This window comes from Balaenoptera physalus (genome assembly GCF_965194825.1).
Source record: "Balaenoptera physalus genome assembly, chromosome: 8".
NCBI classification, from domain to species: domain Eukaryota; kingdom Metazoa; phylum Chordata; class Mammalia; order Artiodactyla; family Balaenopteridae; genus Balaenoptera; species Balaenoptera physalus.
Window position 1 is genome coordinate 103,011,325 of NC_138887.1, and position 24,186 is coordinate 103,035,510.

A 24,186-nucleotide genomic window follows, 5' to 3' on the forward strand; every position below is an offset into this window, starting at 1 on the left:
GCAAATAGGACCTGGGCGTAAATAACACTCCAGTAGAAGGCGCTGGGACTTCAGAGAAGGATGAGATTAATACAGATTCTGAGGATTCAAGGTTTAATTATGGGGGATGCCATTTAATCTGGGACTTAGATAGTAGGGTTTGGATAGTTGGATATGAACGAAGGGGCATCCTGCTGGAAATAGCTGAAATGTGCACTGGGGTAGAAAAACAAAGAAACAGCAGTGGTAACTGGTTCTACTTCATTGGATTGTAGGACGTATGAGGGGAAGGGTGGAAAGTTAGGTTGATTTGTGAGGTCCTCAAATACTATTTTGGATGCTCTGAGGAAATAAGTATAGCACTGTTATTCTATGTTTAAAGGATCAGGACATAAACTTGCTAGAATTCTAGAACCACTGGTAAGGAGAGAGAGAGGTTAAGAACCAAATTCAGAGAAATGGGTAGAGTTGAGGGCCTTGTTTGGAAGATAATTGTGTGCAGTTGTGGGGCTTCAAGTAATTGAGTCATCTCAGGAAACAAGACCACATGACCAAAAACATGGAGAAAAAAAGAGATAATAGAAATAAACCCATAGAAGATACAGATCTTAGAATGAGTAGAAATGGACATTAAAAGGAAGTTACATGAGAAGATGGAGAACTTCAAGAGAGAACTGGAATCTATGAACAGAAAAGAGAAAAATTCTGGAAGTGAAAAACGCACCATAGGATGGGTTTAACAGTAGGTTTGGCACACCTGAAGAGAATAACGATCTGGAAGTAGAAGAAAATATCCAGACTAAAGAAAAAAATGTAAAATTCAGAAAAGAGTATAAGAGAAAGAATATGGTGAAAAGGTTTAACATATATGCATTGGGAATCCCAGAAAGAGAGGAGAGAGATAATGGGGCACAAACAATATCTAAAGAAATAATAACCAGGAATTTTATGAAAGTGATGAAAGACATCAAGCTATGGGCCCAAGAAGCACCACAAACCTCAAGCAGGATAAATACAAAGAAAACCCATGTATCTGGGCTCCTTGGAGTAAAATGGCCAGAAACAAAGACAAAGAGAAAAATCTTAAAGGCAGCCAAAGAGGGGAAAATATACGTGACCTTCAAACAAACAGCAATAAGATCCACAGCTGGCTTCTCACCAGAAATGATGAAAGCCAGAAGACAATGTAAGGCTACCTTTAAAGTGCTAAAAGAAATTAATTGCTAATCTAGCATTCGACACCCATTGAAGACACCCTTCAAAAGTTAAAGTGAAATAGAGCATCTTTGGGCAAACAAAAACAGAATTCTTCACATGCAAGCCTATCCTAAAAGAAATACTAAAAAAATTCTTAGGACAGAAGGAAAAGGATTCCAGAAGGAAGCACAGGGATATAGGAAGGAATGAAGAGTGAGGGGGTAGATAAATAAATCTACATGAATACTGACCATATAAAACTAAAACAATCACAAGAGTTACTTTTTATGAAGTGTGTATTATGTTTCAGGCAATGTGCATGCATTATTTTATTTATTCTTCACAACAATCCTGTGAGTTTGGGTCCCATTTGGAACACAAGGAAACTGAGGTTTAGAGAGTAAAAGTAGTTTGCTTGAACTTGAGTCAGTCTTACGACCAAGACTTTGTTTCTCTAAGTTGTGCTTTCCTGAAGTGTCAGTGGCTGGTCCCCTTAAGTTCCAGGGAGAACTGGTGAGGTGGGCATCCATCTGGGTCAGTCTTGGTGGCTGTCATTTCCAGGTACTTCCCGCTCACTGTGGAAGGGTAACCCAAAGTAGCTCTGGATGTGGGCACAGCAGCTGGTTGGCTGGCTCCCTCTGTGGGGCTGGTGAGTTCCTTCTGCTTCAAATAGCTTCTGTTTTCTTCTCCACACACCGAATCACTAGCCATCCTTCAAGACCCAGAAAAAAATCTCGCCCTGGCCGTGAATTCTTCCTTGATATTTCCGTTTATTCTGACCACTCCCCTTTTTAATCTACCTGCAGATTAGCCATCAATACCGTATTGAAGAGGTCTCAGTTTCGCATGTGATGGCTCTTCTCCCCTGCCATTAGACTGTAAGATCCTGGAAAGCAGAGGCCGTAGCTGGTTTGACATTTACCAGCCAGTGTGCTTAGTGTGGCGCCTGGCACTTAGAGGATGCTCAGGCAGCAAATACTCATTGATTTGTTAATTGTAGGTCACCCTGCCCACCACTGGCAGTGAAGCCATAGCCAGTGTTTCGGCCATGAACACCATGTGAACAATTGCAGAGCATTTCAGCTTGCCCTGAATTTAGCAGAGTTGTTGAACTCAGTGAGGTCCAATCAGGGCTAAGTTTATATAGCATCAAGATGTCTGGATTGAAGTGTGAACAGTGAAGTCTGCTGAGTTGTGTTTGGATTATCAGCCAACCAAATTCCCAGGCATTAGCAAGAGCAGTTGTTTAATGTAATTTGACTTTCTCGTAGGATCTTCTGTCAAACTGATTTGTGAGTGGCATAATAGTCAAGCCACAACAGGTGCCCCCTCAGCCCCATCGCTCTGGGCCCCACCTCAGAGCTCTGTGCCTTCCCTGTTGATTTACCACTGATTTTTTAAAAAAATAAATGTATTTATTTATTTATTTATGGCTGCGTTGGGTCTTAGTTGCTGCGTGCGGTCTTTCTCTAGTTGCGGCGAGCGGGGGCTGCTCTTCATTGCGGTGCGCAGGCTTCTCACTGTGGTGGCTTATCTTGTTGAGGAGCACAGGCTCTAGGCACGCAGGCTTCAGTAGTTGTGGCACACGGGCTCAGTAGTTGTGGCTTGCGGGCTCTAGAGCGCAGGCTCAGTAGTTGTGGCGCATGGGCTTAGTTGCTCCGCGGCATGCGGGATCTTCCCAGACCAGGGCTCGAACCCGTGTGCCCTGCATTGGCAGGCGGATTCTTAACCACTGTGCCATCAGGGAAGTCCCCTCACCACTGATTTTTAATCTGCTTTCTCAGTGCTGATATTCATGAAAGTCTAGACACATCTGTGGGTAGGGAGGACACCCACAAGGGTACCCGTGGTGAATATTAATGAGTGTTCCACAGTGAGACCGGGACACCTGTGTGCCAGTGGGAAAGTAGAGGCAGAGAACAACAGTTAGAGGAAGGTAAGAGAATACATGGCATTGTTGGCTGGGCAAGATGCAGGCAAGGAAGAGGGCTATGTGGGTCTAAAATGGCCCAAGTAGATTTTGGATCTCTCTTAGCTTGGCAGAGGCCAAGAGGAAAGTGATGCAGTAAAGTGGCTATAGGAAGAGTCAAATCTGGAATTTATTGAGGCCCTTGTCATGCTCAGCTTTGTTCTGAAAGGCAGCCAAGAGGGAGAGAAATATCTCCCATTTTGGCCTAAGATGAGAGTGAAGAAAGAAAAAGCAAAGTAAAAGTGTTTTTGGACTAAAGCTGTAACATCCAGTGGTCCATGTACTTTTTTGTTTTACCTGTGGTTCTATTTTGTATTTCATATAACTTGAACTTAATTGGGGAGGACATTTTCGACTCCCACTCCCACCTGCCCTTGATAAATATCCAAGCACAGCAATGTGTTGTATTGCGCTAATTGAACTAAGGCCTAATCACACACATACACATACATGTGCACACATGCACACAGATATTCATTCTTTCAGTTGAAATCCATAAAAACTGGTTGATCTAAGATTTTAAAAATTATAAAACGTGGACAAAAAAATCTTGCTGGGATTTTGGTAGAAAGTGTATTAAACCTGAATATCAATTTGGGGAGAGTCGACATCTTTACTATATTGAGTCTTCCAATCCATGAACACAATATGTCTCTTCACTTAATTAGATCTTCTTTGATTTATTTCGCTAGTGTTTTGTAGTTTACAGCATACAATTTTGTACGTTTTTAAAAGATTTATACCTAAGTATTTCATTTCTTTTTGAGTGACTGTAAATGGCATTGTAATTTTAATTTTGGTTTCCATGTGTTCATTGCTGGTATATAGAAATGCAGCTGATTTTCTTATGTTGATCTTGTATCCTCTGACCTTACTGAACTCATTAGTTCTAGTTGTTGTTGTTGTTGTTTTTTGGTAGATTCTGTAATTTTCTGCCCAGATGATCATGTCATCTGCACATAGGGACAGCTGAATTTTTTTCTTTCTGGTCTGCATGGCTTTTATTTCCTTTTCTTGCCTTAGTGTGCTGGTTAAAATTTCAGTATTATGTTGAATAGCAGTGGTGCGAGTGGTCAGCCTTGCTTTGATCCTGATCTTAGAAGGAAAGCACTCAGTTTTTCATTATTATGTACATTATTTGTATCTTTTTTGTAGATGTCAAGGGAATTGCTCTCTCTTCCTAGTTTTCTGAAAGTTTTTAATCATAAACAGGTGTTGAATTTGTCACCGTCTTTCCTGAATCAATGTATATGATCATGTGATTTTCCTTCTTTAGTCTGTTTGTATGTGAATTATTTACATTGACTGATTGACTTTTAAATTTTGAACCACTCTTGCATATATTGGGTTGGCTAAAAAGTTCATTTGTGTTTTTCTGTAAGATGTTGCAGAAAAACCCAAACGAACTTTTTTGGCCAACCCAATATTTAGACTTACTATATAGTACAGTAACCAAGGCAGTGTGGTGTTGGGAGAGGGATAGACACATAGATCAATGGAATAGAATAGAGAACGCAGAAATAGCCCCACACAAGTATGGCCAACTGATTTTTGATAAAGGTGCAAAAATATTTCAATGGAAGAAGTATAGTCTTTTCAACAACTGGTGCTGGGGTAATTGGATATACATAGGCAAGCAAAAAAAAAAAAAATAGAACCTTGACTTAATCTTACACCTTATACAAAAATTAACTGAAAGTGGAATATACAGATTTAAATGTAAAAGATAAAACTATAAAACATTTAGAAGAAAATATAGGACCTGGTGAAGACTTCTTAGATGTGACACCAAAAGCATTATACATAAAAGAAAAAAATTGATAAATTGAACTTCATCAAAATTAAAATCTTATGCTTTGTGTAAGATCCTGTTAAGAGAATGAAAAGATAAGTTACAGACTGGGAGAAAATATTTGCAAACCCCATGTCTGACAAATAACTTATATCTAGACTATGTAAAGAAATCTTAAAACTTAACACTAAAAAACCAAACAATAGAATTAGAAAATGGACAAAAGACACGGAGAGACATTTCACCAAAGAGGATGCAGAGATGGCAAATAAGCACATGAAAAAATGTTCAACATCAGTAGTTGTCAGGGAAATGCAGTTAAGACCATGATGATATATCACTACACATCCATCAGGACAGCTAAAATAAAAAATAATGACAGGGTCAGACGCTGCTGAGGGTGTGGAGAACCTGGGTCTTTCATACATTGCTGATGAGAAAGGAAAATGGCCACTCTGGAATATAAATTTGACAATTTATAAATTGTCAATTTATAAATTTGACAATTTCTTAAAAAAGTAAATATGTTGGTGCAGCCACTATGGAAAACAGTATGGAGGTTCCTCAAAAAAACTAAAAATAGAGTTGCCATATGATCCAGCAACCCCATTCCTGGGCATACGTCTGGAAAAAAACTGTAACTGGAAAAGATACATGCACCCCTATGTTTATAGCAACACTATTCACAGCAGCCAAGACATGGAAACAAACTAAATGTCCATCAACAGATGAATGGATAAAGAAGATATAGTGTATATATGCAATGGAATATTACTCAGCCATAAAAAGAAATGAAATAATGCCATTGGCAGCAACATGGATGGACCTAGAGATTATCATAGTAAGTGAAGTAGAGAGCCAAGTATCATGTGATATCACTCATATGTGGAATCTAAAATATGACACAAATAAACTTATCTATGAAATAGAAACGGGCTCACAGACATAGAGAACAGACTTGTGGTTGCCAAGCGGGGGATGGTAGGGGGGCTTGGAAGCCTGGATTGGGAGTTTGGGGTTAGCAGATGCAAACTATTATATATAGAATGGATAAATAATAAGGTCCTATTGTATAGCACAGGGAACTATATTCAATATCCTGTAATAATCCATAATGGAAAAGAATAAAAAAAGAAAAAAAATATGCACTTACCATATAACCCAGCACTTACACTTCTAGGCATTTATCCCAGAGAAATGAAAAACTTATGTCCATACAAACCCTGTATATGATTGCTTATAGCAGCTTGTTTGTAATAGCCCCAAGCTGGAAACAGCCAAAATACACTACAATAGGCTAATGGTTAAATGAACCGTGGACATATATACCATGGAATCGTACTCAGAAATGAAAAGGAACCATTTATACACACAAAAACTTGGGTGGATCTCAAGGGCATTTATTTTGAGTGAAAAAAGCCAATTTCAAAATGTATATTCATATACCATTTCTAAGTGACAAAAGTAAGGCATTGGAGAACAAATTGGTGGTTGTCAGGGGTTAGGGATGTTGGGGATTAGGGTGGGGAGGGAAGGTGTGATTCTAAAGGGATAGTGTGAGGGAGATCTTTGTGATTATAATATATTTCTGTATCTTGATTTCCAGTGGTGGTTACCTGAATCTACACATGTGGTAAGACAAAGAACTGTAACACACGTGTACTAATGTCAATATCCTTATTTTGATATTGCATTTTAGTTACATAACATGTAACCATTTGGGGGAAACTGAGCATAGAATACAAGGGACCACTCTGTACCATGTTTGCAGTATCCTGTGAAGCTGTAATTATTTCTAGATTAAAAGTTAAAGAAAAGCAAACCTAAAAAGTTATTTCAGCCATGCTAAAAGATATAGAGAACAGTACAAAAAACGCTGTGTGCCCGCTACCCAGCATGAAAGAGACCCCCAAACATTACAGAGCTCCCTGTGGATACCCCCCAGCCGCCAGATCACATTCCCCTTCCTCTGCTCACTTCCTTAAAGTGACCACTCTCCTAATTTTGATGTTTATCATCCTCATATTTATACTTCCACCATAAATATATGTATCCTTAAATGATGTGTAGTATTGTTCTACATATTTTAGAACTATATACATGCTGTCAAATTGTGCTTACCCTACAGCTTGCCTTTTTTCACTTGAAATATGTCTTTTGAGATTTGTCACATCAGTATACATCGCTTTAGTTTAATCATTTAAAATGGTGTAGTATTCTACTGAATTAATTTGCCACAATTATCCATTTCTTTGATGGACATTTAGGGTATTTCCAATTTTTCCTTATTATGGCCAATACTACAATAGTCATTTTAATAAAAGTCTTCTTGATCGTACCTAGAAGAGTTTTAGGGGATATATTTTGGACTGGAAATGCTGGGCCGTGGGTATGGGCTATATGCACCTTCAGCACTACTAGGTGTTGCCCAATTGTACTTCAGAGTGATTTTCCTAGGACCTTAAGAGGACTCCTATTGGGCCACATCATTGCCAGCATCCAGTAGTGTCACATTTTTTGCCAATCTAGTGGGTATGAAGTAGAATTACATTGTGGTTTGAATGTGTGTTCCTTGTCTTCTGGTGGTGTCGAGCGTTAAAAAATATGCTTTTTGAGCATTTTAGCATATTCTTTAATGAATCTCTACTCATATTCTTTGTCTATTTGTCTGTTGGGTGGTTGTCTTATTATTTGTAAGAGTTCCTTATTATAGATAGAATTTTTGTATTGTTTATGTGCATTGCAAGTAACTTCTCTATGTCTGTGACTTGTACGTTAAGTATGTTTATCTGATGCCCTGAAAGTTTTAATTTTAACCTGGTTGAATTTATCAGTCTTTTCGTCAACAGTCTGTGCTTTTTGTGTCTTGCTAAGAAATTTCTTTCCAGCCTACAGGTCACAAGGTGTTTTCACGTAGTTTAAGTATTTCTAAAGGTTTTAGAGTTTTGCTTTTCACGTGTAGGTCTTACTCCACTTGAAACTGATTTTTTTGTGTAGGATGTGAGGCAGCAACTAGATCAGTTATATTTCCATATGGATAGTTGTTCCAGGACCACTGATTGAATATTCCATTCTTACCCCTGCTGATCTGCAGTGCCACCTCTGTCATATATCAAGTTATTTTTATATGCGTTAAGTCTCTCTTTGGACCCTTGCTTCTCCCTAATTAATCTAATGTTTCTCCCTATGCCAACATTGTCTTGATGACTGTAACCTTATTACTATAACCTTGATTACTATAACCTTATAACCTTATTAGTAGTCTTGATTTTAGGGAGGGCAAATCTATTCACCTGATTTCTCTTTTTCAGATTTTTGGCTATTTTTGGTCATTTACTTCTCCTAGAAGTTATCAGTTTCTATGGACTTTTGATTGGAATTTCACTAAATTATACTTTTGTTTGGGGAAAATCAGTATCTTTATGATATTTAGTCTTCCTATCCTTTAACATTGAATACTTTTCAGTTTTTTAGATCATCTTTAATGGCATGAAATAGTGTTTTATAATTTATCTATAAGGATCTTGCACACCTTCTTAGATTTAGTCTTAGATACTTTGTAGTTTTATTTGCTGTTGTAAATTGTATTTTTTTTAAATTAATTAGTTTATTTATTTTTGGCTGTGTTGGGTCTTCGTTTCTGTGCGAGGGTTTTCTCTAGTTGTGGCAAGTGGGGACCACTCTTCATCGCGGTGCGCAGGCCTCTCACTATTGCGGCCTCTCTTGTTGTGGAGCACAGGCTCCAGACGCGCAGGCTCAGTAGTTGTGGCTCACGGGCCCAGTTGCTCCGCGGCATGTGGGATCTTCCCAGACCAGGGCTCGAACCCGTGTCCCCTGCATTGGCAGGCGGATTCTCAACCACTGCACAACCAGGGAAGCCCTGTAAATTGTATTTTTAAAATTAAATGTTCTAGCTGTTTGATGTTGATGTGTAGGATTATGATTGATTTTTGTATAATAATTTTATATCCCACAACTTAGCTGAATTCTCTTATTAATTTTAATTATTTTTAAAATGTCTTGGATCTTCTATATGGAAATCATATTATTTGTGGATAATCACAGTTTTATACTTCTAGTAAAATGCTTAATAGAGACAATGAAGGTGGTATTCTTACTTTGTTCCTGATTTTAAAAAGAAATACTTCTATTTCACCATAAGAACAATGTTTGATAAAGTTTTTGGTGGCTATTAAGAAGGTTCCTTGTATTTCGATTTGATAAGATTTTTGAAGTACCTAATGCTTCTTTTTTTTTTTTAATGCTTTTTTAATCAAAAGATATATGTCTCTATTTTGTTCATTATGTACTTTTTCTACCTTTTCTTAATGTGATTTATTATGTTGGTAGATATTCTAGTATTGAATTTTCCTTGCCTTTGTGGGATAAATCTTACACGGTTGTGATGTATTATGATTTTAAACATTATTTGATTCAGTTTGTTAAAAAAATTTTATTCAACATTTTTACATCTCTTTTTATGAATGAGTTTGGCCTGAAATGTTTCCTTCTTGTATTATCCTTGTTTGATTTTGGAATCAAAGTTTTGGAAGCCTCATAAGTTGATGAGTTTTATTCCTTTTTCTCTTGTTTGAAACCTTTTGAATAAGGTTGAAATTATTTATTCTTGAGGGTTCGGTAGAATATGCTTATAAGACAATCTGGCCCGGGGATTCACTCACCCCCAAAATGGGTTTTAACCACTGATTTAATTACTGTAACAATTAGTGTATATTCTATTTTTCTTGGGTCAGTTTTTATACGTTTTGCTAAAAAAATTGTTCATTTTATTTAGACTTTCAATTTTGTGGTTATAAAATTTTCATCCTCTCTTCTTATCTGATACATGCATTTAAGACTAGAAATGTCCCCCTGGCACAGTTTCCAGGACTTTTGATTTGTTGTGTTCTCATTGTCAAAAAAATTTTCACTTTAAATTATTTTATTTAAAAATATTTTGTTTTTTCAGCTTTACTGAGATATGATCGACAAATAAAATTGTAATATTTAATATATGTATACATTGTGACAGGATTCTCACATTTGAGTGAATTACTAAATTTATCACCTCACGTTTATCTTTTTTTTTTTTTTTTTTTTTGGTGAGAATACTTAAGTTCTCCTTTCTTAGCAAATTTCAATTACACAGTACAGTATTATCAATTATAGTCATCATGTTATGCATTAGCTCTTCTGATCTTATTCATGTTATAACTGAAAATTTGTACCCTTTTGTCAGGCTCTTCCTATTTCCTACGGCCTCCTGTACCCTGTGACCTCAACTCTCTGATGGGCTCAACAAAAATAGTCAATTTTCAGATTGCTTGGTGATTTTTTTTTTTAAGCAATTTTGAAAAAATTGAGTGGACTTCTCATTGCTGTGGCTTCTCTTGTTGTGGAGCCCGGGCTCTAGGCACGCAGGCTCAGAAGTTGTGGCACAGGGGCTTAGTTGCTCTGCGGCATGTGGGATCTTCCCGGACCAGGACTCGAACCCATGTCCCCTGCATTGGCAGGTGGATTCTTAACCACTACGCCAGCAGGGTAGCCCTGCATGGTGAGTTTTGATTGTAAGTGTGGGAATGATGCTTTTTTTTCCAACTTTCTGTATCCTAGGCAGAAGTCTGAAGTCCTTCTGTTTTATTTCTCTGTAAACTCTTTATATCTTGATCCCATTTTTCCATGGAGTTGCTTTCTTCTAATGTATCTTCTGCTTTACTCATTCCCTTTTCAGCTTGTCTACACTGCTGTTAAATCCATCCACTGAGTTTTTAATTCTAATTTACCTTTAATTCTAGACTCCCAATATGGTTCTTTCTCAAATCTGCTTGGTCATTTGGAAAATAGTTTTCTGTTAGCCTGCAGGTTTTTTCAAGCTTGCTTTTATTAAAGAATACATATTTCTTCTATAATGTAACACTATAATTTCAATATATGATGCCTTTGCAGGTCTGTTTCTGCTGCATTTTGTTTCTGCTTATTTTTATTCATGGTGCTCCCTTGTGTACTTGGTTATTTTTTTATTTTTTTAATTTTTATACCATTTTTGTTTCTTTACTTATTATTTATTTTTGGCTGCGTTGGGTCCTCATTGCTACGTGCGGGCCCCCTCCAGTCGCGACAAGTAGGGGCTACTCTTTCGTTGTGGTGTGCGGGCTTACTGTGGTGGCTTCTTCCGTTGTGGAGCTCGGGCCCCAGGCGCGAGGGCTCAGTAGTTTTGGCTCACGGGCTCTAGAGCGCAGGCTCAGCAGCCGTGGCGCACGGGCCCAGTAGCTCTGCAGCATGTGGGATCTTCCCGGACCAGGGCTCGAACCCACGTCCCCTGCATTGGCAGGTGGGTTCCCAACCACAGCGCCACCAGGGAAGCCCTACTTGGTTATTTTTGACTGCAAGCTGCAATATTTTTATGGGTACTTATTTGTGACATTTCTCTTGAGTCCTAGGATAAAGATGCATTCTTCCAGAGAAGATTTTGTTTAGTTCTTCCATATGCCTGTGGGCTCTACTGGTCCTAACCTATTTAAGCGGAATGAATTGTTTGAGTTTATTTAGACAATCCAAGTGGGCTGCGAATCTGGCTTGTGGTTACAGTTTTTCAGTGATAGGTTTTTTTTTTTTTTTTCCTTCCTGCTTTCCTTTGTCCCAAGGCCACTTTGTAGTTCCTGGGAGCGTGAGGGTGGGCTGGGCTTATGCCTCCTTATCTTGAGGGTATAGCCTTTTGGGTTCCCACACTTATGGGAAGAGGTTCACTCTTGGACTTTCCATGTTGGGCAGGTCTTGGGCTTTGTCGTTTATCTTCTAAGCCTCGTGAGGCTGAGCAAACTTAAGGTTCAAGTTCTTTTACTTTGGCAAATGCTTTCAGGACAAATGTAACTTCAGGATTCTTGATTCCCTTTGTCACATAGCTTTTTGACCTGATTGTTCCTTAGTTGTCAGCTCTTTGAGATTCTTAAAGAAAAATTTAAATATCTTATCTAGCATTTTTTCCTTTTCAGAAGGAAAATCTATCCAACAATCCTGCAAGTTCTTATACTGGAAACAGTAGACTTTATTGAGTTTTAAAATTTAATGACTGCAAAATTTATTTATAGAAATTCCACACCATTTAAAAACATTATCTTATTCTTTTCTTGTTTCTGACACTTTATTTTATATTACAAATGAATTTGAATTTTTGATTTTACAGCCTGTATTGAATAATTCTATGAACTAAAACTCCTGTGGGTCAGATTCTGCTGGTGGTTGTTTCCAATGATTCTTGTTTGCTTTATCCTGTTTCCTCACATGTTTTGTAATTTGGGCTATCAGCTTTTATGTAATGGAGCTTTGTCAGTGGTATTCAGTGCAGTGTTTATCAGAGTGTACCCTTCTAGAGAAGGGTGTTTACATTTGTTTCCATCACGGGCTCAGAGCATTGCCAGAGGGGCCACCTCTATGTGACTTTCTCAGTTGAGAGGTCTGAGACTATGCAGTTAGTGTAAGGTGGGCCTGTGGTTATGAAATTTTAAGAAGACATTTTTTGGCTACCCAGCCCCCAGGCCCCGAGAGATGGGCTTCTGTGCCACTTTCCTTTGACAGTACATAGATTTTTTTTTTTTTTTTCTAGTTCACCCTTGCACAAAGACCATAGCCCTCAAAGTGTTATGGTTTTTCAGATGTGATTCCCCATTTCATCCCGGCCCACGGCTTTGGTCTCTTGTACCTGGATGGCTATTCAAGCCCAGGATTCTTATTTTTCTTTTAATCAAGACCAGAAAGTGCTCCGAGTGCAGACACAGCCTCAGCACCACGTCCCACTCCCCGACTCTGGTTTTCAGCTGCCTCTTCCTTTTTTTTTTTTTCCCCCCCCTCTAGAGATTTTCCTTGTTTTCTTAAGAGATCAGCCAAGCATTTAAACACTGTTTGTTTTATTTTATCTAGCATTTCTAAGTAGTTGGTTAATAGGAGGCTTTTCAGCTATCTCATCTCTCACGTTGCTGGAAATTGATGTTAATTCAGTCATCTTTTTAGGGAGCATCTATATGATGTCCAATATCTCATTTGAATACTTTTTAAAAAGAGTTCACTGATATTTTTGAAGGCTGAAAATAGTGAAGGCAAGGACCTCATCATATTTATCTTTGTATTTCTCATGCCTGGGTATAAAGTGCCAATAATTGTTTCAAAAATGAGGAAATAGGAAGTTTATCTAGAGCATGTCATTAGCTATTCTTTCAAGACTGTGCTCACTTCTGAACATCGATAAATAAAATGTCTCAACCAATCTAAAAACTATTCTTAAGCAGACATCTGATTAGAGTGCTTTTATTTGTCCACAAAAAAGTTTCTTCTGACTTTGTGAGTGTGAAGGCTTTCCTTACATCCAAACTAATGTTGGCATATAGGTAAAAAATCAGGTGGCTAGCAAGGCTATTTCCCTCCATTTTGGTGACCTCTTTCCTGGGCCAAGTCTCCATGTGGACATTCTAATTCCATTATTGTTTGTAGACTGGATACGAGTGCAACGTGATTATGGCAAACAGTATTAACAACAGTGTTCCATGCCCCCTCCTCTACCCTTGAGCTTACATATTTGATCACACACAGAGTATATTAGACACGTGCTCCCCCTCTGGGAAAATAATTACAGCTGTCTTTAGGCATTTGCGTGCCCAGAAGGAAGGCATTGCTGTGTACACAGGCCTTGGGAAATGGGCACTTGCATGACGTCCTGCCCTCCTGCAACCTCCTTCTATGGGGTTCCCTCCCCTACCAAGCAGAGCAAGGCGACATCCAGTACTGAGGCTCTGCCAGGCCTCACTGGTTAATTGCCAACCACTGTGGGAGTTTAATCAGAGATTTCCAAGACAGCCAGAGTGGAGATTTGAGAAAAAACAGAGCAAACAGCTGCCAGACGTAATCCCCTAGCCACCTGTCCTCTCCAGGATGCTCGAGAGATGGAGATTTTGAGGCAGCTTCTGGATGCGATGGTGTCGCTCTGGGCAACCCAAGAAGCAGCAAGTAGAGGATGGAGAGATTGAGGCGGGGGGCGGTTAGGGGAGGTGAACCTTGGAGCCGAGAGTGGGAGCAAAGGGACATTGCATTTTCTCTGTGGGTGGTGCTGGGTGTGGACATGCGGAGGCTACTGCTAACACAGAGGCAGACAGACTCCTGGGAGCTGTGGTTTCCAGGGTCTCTATATTTGCGTTTGGTGCTTCAGAGGGGAGTTTAAACCAATGCAAATGCATGTGGCCTTGACTGTCAGACAGTGAGAGACCGCAGACCCATTCGCCATCATCTAGTTTTCTAATCAGATTGTTGGCACGCCAAACACACTCCATGCCTTATACTGCAAGCCTGAGTTGTAACTCTAGAGAGAGCTAGCTGGATGTCAGGTTCAGTAGGGAAGGCTCTGTTGACTGTATAACCCACAAATACGCACTGTTGATCACTCTGACAGGGATTTAGCCCTGAACCCCTCTGTAGAACTCCAGGTCCTAGGAAATCAAGTCCGACCATAGGTGGCTGTCGGTTCCCTCATATCCAAGCCCAAGCTTTCCTGCTCACGCCTCCTTTCTCTTGGGCCCACCTTGGTTCCTGTTTAGTTTTTTAGGGAGTGGGGCATGGGAAAAGGAGTTGGGGGAAGTTCTGGGCCCATTGCACGGCACCAGCCCTCTTGGTGGGCCGAGGGAAGAGCAGGTGTAGATAACCATCTTAAAGGAAAGGCCAAGAGGCTCAGACCCTCGTGCGCTCAAGAATGAGTGTCAGAATTTCAGGTGCCAGCCTTTTACCTCCTCCCACATCGCATTCCCACCCCGCCCCCCGACAGCCCCTTGGCCTGATGGTGTCGTTGGTCTCAGTCTGGATTATGGCTCCTTGAGACAGAGGCAGAGGAGCATCTTGGTTCCCCTTCAGGGTTGAGTAAGTCAGTATTAAAGAGACCCAGAGGATTTCCTTAGGAGCTCCAATCTCAGGCTAATGGTTTTCTGGAGGACCCTCTTGCACTCCATGCTGCTTTCTGTCCGCTGAGAATCACCCGAACAAGTGTCCCATTGTTGTAACTTTCTTTCCCCTAGAACATCCCATGTCTTTGTCTCAGACTTTCCTTTGCTTACTATTATTTGGATTTCTGCCAGAGGTTGTTTTGTCCCTGAGATATGGAGCTTGCCTGTGGACACAAGAACTCTTTCTGTTGGTCCCTAAAACAGGAGCAGTTTCCCCTGGGACTGCTCTGCCCCATTAGATGGATTTAGTGTTAGATCCTGAGCCCTCCTGGTTTGTCTGGCCATCTGCAGGTGACTGTCCATGCCTGGGAAATGCCAGAGGTGTGATGCCCACCACCTAGGATCCCTCTGGGTGCTGAGTTGAGAACTGACTCTAGGTCTAGGGCTGGAAGCAGAGACCAATCTGAGGGTCCATTGCAATGATCCAGGTGAGAAAGGGTGGTGGTGGTTCACCTCGGATGGTAGAGGTAAAGGGAGAAACAGCTGGATTCTGAGTAAATTCTGTAGATAGAGCCTGTAGGATTTCTTGACAAACTGGATATGGGGTGTGAGAAAGAAGAGTAGTCAAGGGTGACTTCAAGATTTTAGGCCTGGGCAAGGATTGTGCAAGGATTGTGCAAGTGCAAAGGATTGTGTTGTCATGAACTGGGATGGGGGATTTAGCGGGGAGCAAATTTGGAGTTGGGGAGAGGAAGATTGGAAGTTCAGTCCTGAATATATTAAATTTAAGGTTATATGTGTGTATCCAAGTGGAGATATCGAGTAGACATTTGGATATAGGTGTGAGTTCAGGGGAGACACCTAGGCTAGACATGTACATATGCGAGTCATCAGTGGGTATAGATGGAGGAGAGCGGAGAAGAGGACAGGACAAGGGAAGAGGAGAGGAGGGGATGGGAGAGGACAGAAGACGTCCAAGGACTGAGCCCTGGGACACTCTAAACTTAAGAGGTTGGGGAGATAAGATTTTGTGCATGTCTGTGCTTGTTTCGTTTTTTTCCATCTTCCACTGGAATGCAGGCTCAGTGAGGGCAGTGACATTTTGTGTCTGTGGCCCAGTACTAGCTACTCAGTAAAAATCTGTAGGATGAAGGAATGCAAAGCTTTATACCCGCCATGTGATCTCTGATGGTGAAGGGGGAGTTGGCAAGCTTGCCTACTTGGGTGCCACGGATCCAAGCCAAGCCAGACCTGCAGTCCTGAGTTGATGTGGGTGGTGCACTCTGGCATCCCCCTATCCCCTTCCATTGTATGTATGTTGAAGCTGCTTCCTGGGGGTGGAAGTTGGGAGGTGGGGCGCTGAGAAGAGCCAGAAGTCCTGCAGGATGACTGCAGAGGCCACAGCAGCTTCGGAGGGTGGCCACTCACATGTCCCTGGTGGAGTCACTCTGAGGGAAGAGGGCTCAGCTGCTGCCCTGAGCCAGCTCCTTCCAGAGCTCACCTTCCTGCTCTGAGTCTCTGTGTGGCGTGTGTGTGTTGAAAGCCCAGGAAGTGCTGTAATCCTGTTATCCCTGTCCTTTCCCTCCCAGGAGTCTAAAATCCAATTCCTGAGAACATCAGCAAACATAATGGATGCGGACGCCAGAGGAAATGCCAGAAGGGCTCGGGTGGCTTCTCCAGCCCCCCACGTAGCCCAGCTCAAATGAGCATGTCCCTGACCCTGATGGATGAACCTGAGAATGGCCCAGCTCTGCCTCAGGCCTTCCCACCCCCATATTCTGCTCTCCTTTCCCAGGGTTAATTACTGGGCACCCCACCAAGGCCAGGTGCACCCCACTCTTCTGCATGTGCCCCTTTAATTCTCTACCCTCTGCTCGCCTCCCTCCCAAACCAGATTCCCTTTCTTGACTGAGCTCAGCTCCTCAAGCAGAATTTCTTAAGATCAGTGTTTTGCTTTCTCGGCCTTCTTGGCTCCTCCCCGTTCTCGTTCTTGATGTGATTTCCACCTGCGATCCTCCAGGTATAGAGCTCTGGGCCCGGCTCCAAGGGTATTGACCAGCTGGCCCCGTGTCCAGCCACCAGCCTCTTGTCTCCTGTGGGTCTGTCTGGAGCTGCTACCTGCGGTCGCAGCCTGTGTCTGTCTGCTCCTTACTCTCTTGTAGGAAGTTACTGACAACATGCTTTCAGACTGGTTATTTAAAATGCAACAAGAGCCCGCAGGCTTAAGGATTTATAGCATACAGATGCTTAAGAATAATAGAGTAATTAAGGGGGAAGGCCGATGGGGAAGATGCATGAAAATCACGCACAATTCTATGACCTAGAGATAACCACTGTGAACACTTAGCTGTGTTTCCTTCCAGTTTGTTCTGTGCATATTTATTTTTTATAAATTTATTTATTTATTTATTTTTGGCTGTGTTGGGTCTTTGGTGCTGTGCACGGCTTTCTCTAGTTGCAGCGAGTGGGGGCTACTCTTTGTTGTGGTGCGCAGGCTTCTCATTGAGGTGGCTTCTCTTGTTGCGGAGCACGGGCTCTAGGTGCTCAAGCTTCAGTAGTTGTGGCACGTGGGCTCAGTAGTTGTGGCTTGCGGGCTCTAGAGCACAGGCTCAGTAGTTGTGGCGCACAGGCTTAGTTGCTCTGTGGCATGTGGGATCTTCCCGGGCCAGGGCTTGAACCCGTGTCCCTTGCATTGGCAGGCAGATTCTCAACCACTGAGCCACCAAGGAAGCCCCTGTGCATATTTATAAAGCCTTGCTGTGATCATATACTATTTTTTTTTTTAATTATTTATTTATTTATTTATTTATGGCTGTGTTGGGTCTTTGTTTCTGTGCGAGGGCTTTCTCTAGTTGCGGCAAGTGGGGGCCACTCTTCATCGCGGTGCGCGGGCCTCCCACTGTCGTGGTCTCTCCTGTTGCGGAGCACAGGCTCCCGACACGCAGGCTCAGCAACCGTGGCTCACGGGCCCAGTTGCTCCGCGGCATGTGGGATCCTCCCAGACCAGGGCTTGAACCCATGTCCCCTGCATTGGCAGGCGGATTCTCAACCACTGCGCCACCAGGGAAGCCCGATCATATACTCTTGATTTCACTTTTCACCCAGGCTGCTTTTGGGTGGGCATTACAGGTGCATGAGAAGCATCCTTCTGCAAGTCTTGTGCGGAGAAGCCTCAGCTCCTGGAACACTGGTCCAGCTCTTCTAAGGCAGCCCCATCCCAGACCAGATCCTGCCCGTCACTCTGCTGCACTGAGAAATCTGTATTTGCTTTGGGCTTCATCATCTTCAGGCCCTTACCTGGGCCGAGCTCTGCCTGCACTCACTTGCCCCCAGGAGGGCTGTCGCGCTTCTGTTCCCTGGCTTTATTCCAAGCGCAGCAGCGTTGTCCCCGCCTGGCTTTGAGCAGCGAGGATCTCCTGGATCCCGTGTCCCAGGGAGCAGAGGCAGATCCTCTTCCTGGTCTTAGGGATGCCCCACCTTCTTTTGATCTGTTTTTCCATTTGGAATTCAGAGCACTTTTCTGCTTTTCTCCTTTGCAGAAAGGGCCAGAGGCTGTTTTCTCTCCCATTACCAGTGAAAGCTAGCTTATACTAGCAGCCACTTCCCATCTATTACAAGGAAAGCAGCCGCCAGCCCAGCAGTGTCACATGAGGGCACAGGTAGGCAAGGGCTTTTCTTTACAGAGTCAGTCTCTTCTCCGGCAGTGACTGAAGTGCTGGAAGATGCAGAAGGAAGGCATCTGCCCAACTCCTTGGCCCCATGGCACTGCCTAACGTGGAATATAAGCCTCCTCTTGAGTGAGCTGACTGTGGCATGTCTGCATAAGATTTCTCCCTCTGCGCCAGCTGACCCCATTTGGAATCTCTCTGTCCGCTTTGTCTCTCCAGGTCCTACCGCGTCCCCCCGCCCCATGCACACTCTGCTCAGCTGCCCCCTCCCTCTAGCAGCCTGCCCCTAACTACTGCTGACCCTTTGCTCTGAATTCCTTCAGCACAGCCAGCCCACACGGCACCATCCTGGGAGCCAGGTAACCAGGGCCCCTGCTCTGGGCCTTGCTTCAGAAGGCTTCTCTCTCGTCCTCCCTGGCCATGATGCTTCCACAGGGCACAGTAGGCCACAGTGCTGGTCACCCATTTTTTTCAACTCTGGAGGCAGCCTGTGGACAGTCAGCTCTCAGGACCCACTTTATTCCTTGTAGAATTTGAACGATGACTGGGCATGTGTGGGGCCTCAGTAAATACTGAGTGAGGGCTTCCCTGGTGGCGCAGTGGTTAAGAATCCGCCTGCCATTGCAGGGGACACGGGTTCGATCCCTGGTCCGGGAAGATCCCACATGCCGCGGAGCAACTAAGCCCGTGTGCCACAACTACTGAGCCTGCGCTCTAGAGCCCGCGAGCCACAGTGCTGAGCCTGCTTGCCACAACTACGGAGCCCGTGTGCTGCAACTACTGAAGCCCGCGCGTAGAGCCCGTGCTCAGCAACAAGAGAAGCCACCGCAATGAGAAATGAGAAGTCCGTGCACTACAACGAAGAGTGGCCCCCGCTCGCCACAACTAGAGAAAGCCCGCGCGCAGCAATGAAGGCCCAATGCGGCCAAAAAAAAAAAACAAACAAAAAAATTTTTTTTGAAAAAAAAAAATAACTGAGTGAGTAAGAGAGTGATGCTCAGGGTGTGAGTCTTTCTACGAAGAAAGGCAGGTGGCACAGGCTGTCCCAGGAGGTGTGAGAGGTGGGAAGGGGTACCGTGGGAGGGAATTTTTATTTGTTTGTTTGTTTGGCTGCGTTGGGTTTTGGTTGCTGCGCACAGGCTTTCTCTAGTTGCGGCGAGCGGGGGCTACTCTTCGTTGCGGTGCGCAGGCTTCTCATTGCAGTGACTTCCCTTGTTGTGGAGCACGGGCTCTAGGCACGCGGGCTTCAGTAGTTGTGGCTCGTGGGCTCTAGAGCACAGGCTCAGTAGTTGTGGTGCACGGGCTTCAGTAGTTGTGGCTCGTGGGCTCTAGAGCACAGGCTCAGTAGTTGTGGCACACGGGCTTAGTTGCTCCGCGGCATGTGGGATCTTCCCAGACCAGGGATCGAACCTGTGTGCCCTGCATTGGCAGGCAGATTCTTAACCACTGCGCCACCAGGGAAGTCCCGGGAGGGACTTTTTTTTAGTGGATAATGAACAGGCCAGGGGGGAACAGGCCTTAACAGCAGTGAAAATGCTTTGGGCAAATTTCATCGTGAAATCAACCCAGAGCTACAGAAACTCACAGGCACCCCGGGACCCCCGTGGGAAGGAAACATGGAGAATGAGTGTCCTGGAGGATGGCTCTTGGATAGGATGGCTTGGCCGAGGGGCTGGGGACCTCACCCTTGGGCTGGGGGTTGCAAGGCCAGGCCCCCTAGAATGCTCTAGAGGTCCCATTTCTCTGGATGGACATCAAGCGTTGTAGTCTGGCCTCTGTGCAGGGACCGGGGATGGGGTAAAAGAAGGAATACTTTCTGAGCCCTGCCTGGCTACTTGGCTCTGGCCCCAGAGATGCTGCAGAGCTGTCTGTCCCAAGGAGCAGAGGATGAACTGCTAGAATTTAAAATGGCTGAGCTCAGCTCTGCTGCCGGGTCCCTGGGCTTTTTGGTGGCCACTGTTCCGTTTTTACTCTCTCTCTCTCTTTCTCTTAATCTAATGCACAAGACTAAATTCAACTTAATTAGGAGAATTATTTGTCTTATAAATTTCATACCTAATATTCAAGCAGGAGCCTTTCCCCCTCAGCGTATTCATTAAAGATATCCTGGGAGGCATGTTAATGACTCATGACGTCATGAATATTTAGACCGAAGGAGCTGGAGGCAGGGAAGAGGGGAGGGGAGAGGAGAACAGATCATTTTAGGAACCAAAAGGGGTGAAATTTTCCTCTTGGATGGGGGCTGGCTGGGAAGAAATGCGATTTCAAGATTCAGAGGTGTGAGTTCTGTTCTTGTCCAAAGCTGAGTAGAGCCAGGGGTGCCATGTGTGCTGGCTGAGTTGGGCTTGTTTTGCATTTGCTTCAGGATGCCAAAGCACACATTTCAATGAATGATGGAGGAAACGTCTTAGCCCCATGCTGCACCCATCCTGTCTTCTTCTCTGGCTGTCTGGAAGCAGCATTTGGTGTAGATTCAGCATGTACATGACTGACCTTAATGCCAACCTTCATCCAGAAACTGAATATTTTATAATCGAAATAACAGGGGAATGGGGAGCCTGGAAGCTCATCTCCAGCCCTGGGGGAGAACTCTTCCGTGGTTATACTCCCCAGTGCCCTTATTTCTCCAGACCCAAATGATGCACAAATTACCCTCTCTTCTGATGAAACTGGGTCATTGAACAGTCTGAACTGAGAGGGGTACAAAGAGGGATACAGGACGAGTCTCCCCTCCCATCCCCTAGTGACATCTCAGACGGAGCCCTGGCTTTCCGGCCCCCTGAGGAAATAAAGGGCTCCTGGTCCGGTCTGGTGTACCACATCTCCACTACCCATCGGAGTCAGTGCTCCTCTGCTCTCCTCCAGATGCTTCGGTGCAGTGGCAGGGGCTGGCTGCTCTCTTAGGAGCAGAAGTCTTCGTCCTTAGCAGTGCAGTAGGAGTACGCTCTGGGCTGTCCGTGCCCTGGGGGCTGGGGAGGAGAGGCAAGAGGTGTCCAAACGGACCAGGGGCAGACCCAACCCTTCTGCTAGGCTTGAATGAGATCCAGCATCTCCTTCTTGCAGGCAGTTCTGGCATCTACAGTTGATTCTGTTGGAGCTGCCTTCTCTTGACTCAGATTCAGGGAAGCATCTTCCTCCCCTCCCCACGGGAAAGGGAGGAAAAGTCCACAGTGTTCTTTGCCCCAGGGCTTTTAACTCTGGATTTCTGAAAATTATCTTGACTTCTCTCTTGTCTTCTGCTCATATAAACTGTGTTTGGGGAAGAAGATGTGAGAGTAGTTAGAGATAGAGCCTTCTCATAAGTTTCTGGAAGCTTCTGTAAGAAGGTAGGAAGTAACTTCATGCCTGTTATTTTCAGGTTTGAAGCCTTAGCTCTGATTCTGCAAGCCAGGGCAACTGGAGAGGTATCATTCAGCATATCTTACATTAGCTTTCTGTAATTGAAGTGATATATTGACAGTACACACAGGAGCTCCCCTCCCATCTTCATGTCATTCATTCGTTCATTCATTCATTCACACATTGAATTCCTTGGCTCTTGTGTTGTGCAAGGGGCTTAGTGTTAGGGATACAGATATGAGTAAAGACAGTCATCTGCCTTTGGAAAGCTTCTAGTTGGGTGGGGACGTAGACTGGCTCATACATACGATAATCCTCAAAGAGAGGGAGGATAAAGGGCCATGAGAGAACATGCGGGGGCTCCCAGCTTAGTTGGTGCGGGTATCAGGGAAGGCTTTCTGGAGTAGGTGGTAACTAAGGTAAGCCATGAAGACTGAACAGATATTAGCTAGACAAAGGGGATCGGCAGTCTACAGAGGGAACAGCATATGCAAAGGCTCAGAGGGCAGAGAAAGGTCCATTTGGGGAATTACAGGCAGTTCAGGGTGACTGGATCATAGAGAGCAGGGCAGGGTTTGAGGGCCCAGGGATGAAGCGATAGCTGGGACCAGAGTGGTGGCTGGAGCCTGATCACAAAGGGCCTGGCTGCAGGAGGGGACTTTATCCTGAGGGCAAGAGGCAGTCCCTGGAGGTTGTCTCGCAGGGGCTGATACAACCCATTTCCTAGTTACAAAACAACCCTTGGCTGCGGGCAGAGAGTGGGTTATAGGGGCCTCTCCCGGAGTCAGGGAGACCATCTAGGAGGCTGCTGTCATGTTTCTCTGGTCCTGTTTGCTACTAGTTTAGTCCAGGGGAGAGAAGTTGGTGGCCTGGATTGGGCTAAGGCCAGTCAGGACCAGAGAAAAGTAGGCAGATTCAAGAAATGTCTTGTTTCTTATCGGCGTATGCTCATTTTTTCCTGTAGAAAGAGCCCCACCATCTGTGCTCTCACCTCGGTGTCCCCACGCCTACTGTCCTCTTCCATGGCCACCCCAAAGATTTACAAGCACAGATCCTAGTCCCTTAGCTCTGGGGTCAGGGCATATGTGATTATGAGATGGGTTGCCATGGCAACCCAGAGCAAGTTTGGGTTTGGCCTGGCGGATTGAAGGTGAGGGATGGAGGCAAAAATGCTGTGACGAGCGAAGGAGTTTTGGCTCCGAGTCTGCCCTGACACAGGCCGAGGAGAAGGGAGCTGTTCTGTATGCCTGAGGACAACCTGCCAGGCTCCACAGGGAGGCCAGGCTGCCCGGGAAGGGAAGCCAGGTCTGAGTTCTGACCCATGGGAGGCGTCGGGAGGGGTTGTGGTAACTATGGTAACCGGAAGTGCATGACTCCGTGGAGAGTGAGCCCAGGCCCTCCCTGACCTGTGGGTACATTAGGGCGGCCTGTGGTCTGAGATCTGAAGGTGCCCAGGGATGAGCAGCAGACGGGTGATAGACCGATGAGGCATTGTCTCTGGAGCCAGGAGAGAGTGTTCTGGGAGGGGCTGGGGAGTTTGTGAGGGGCACCCCAGTGCTGCCCACTGGTCATGTCATCGTAACACCCTGGGCCCCTGACTCTGTGGGGTCCCCTCAGATCGTCTGCTGCTTCCCTAGTAAACTTCCGGGATGGAGTCCTGGCGAAGCTGTCCTCCCTGCCCTCCCTCCTCAGCCTCCACGTCTCTCTTTGTTCTTGTGCACGACTCTGCTCTGCTCCAACAGTGATGGTTGCTGGTGAAGCTGGATTTCTCCCCGTGTCATTGTCCCTTGTCCCCCGCGTTGGTCATCAGGCCCTTGTCCGGCTATGCTGACATTCTGGTGAGAAGGCTTCCCAACATTGTTTCAAAGCCTGGGGAAAAGAAGCAGACAGTGGCTAGAACCCCCCAAAAAGTCCCCGAATCTCTTCCCACTCCCAACCCACAGGGAACCCACCTCATTCCTCACTTTCCTCCTTTTGTAGTGGGTGAGCATGCAGCTTGCTGGGGTGGTTGGCTGCAGGGTGAAGGTGGAAGAAACTCGGTTAGTCGGGGCCCCTCTGTATGGAGAGCCCATTCCTGTGGCCTGGGGTGATGGGGGAGCGCAATCTGAGTGGAGGCCTGCAGAGATAGGGGCTGCAGTTTATGATGAGATGGGTGTGTATGTGTGTATGTGTGTGTGTGTGTGCCCGAAGAATGGTTCTCTCTTTGGCTTATTTTGCATACTCATTTGGCTGCATTGGAAGGGGGGCCCCTGAGAGGAGAGAAGGGCAGAACCTACACTGGGCCTCTGTGCCTGAGTCTTGCAAAGGTGACGGGGAGGGAAG

The 24,186-nt window shown here is 44.5% G+C and overlaps 1 long non-coding RNA gene across 1 annotated transcript in view; it reads right to left on the reverse strand.

The window, feature by feature from the left end:
• Positions 1 to 17,928, reverse strand: part of LOC309666097 — an 85,871-nt gene extending 67,943 nt beyond the window's left edge. Inside the window, exon 1 of the long non-coding RNA XR_014266894.1 lies at positions 17,629 to 17,928. This is a non-coding gene — a long non-coding RNA (uncharacterized lncRNA). The remainder of the gene's footprint in view (positions 1 to 17,628) is intronic.
• Between the last annotated feature and the right edge of the window lie 6,258 nt (positions 17,929 to 24,186).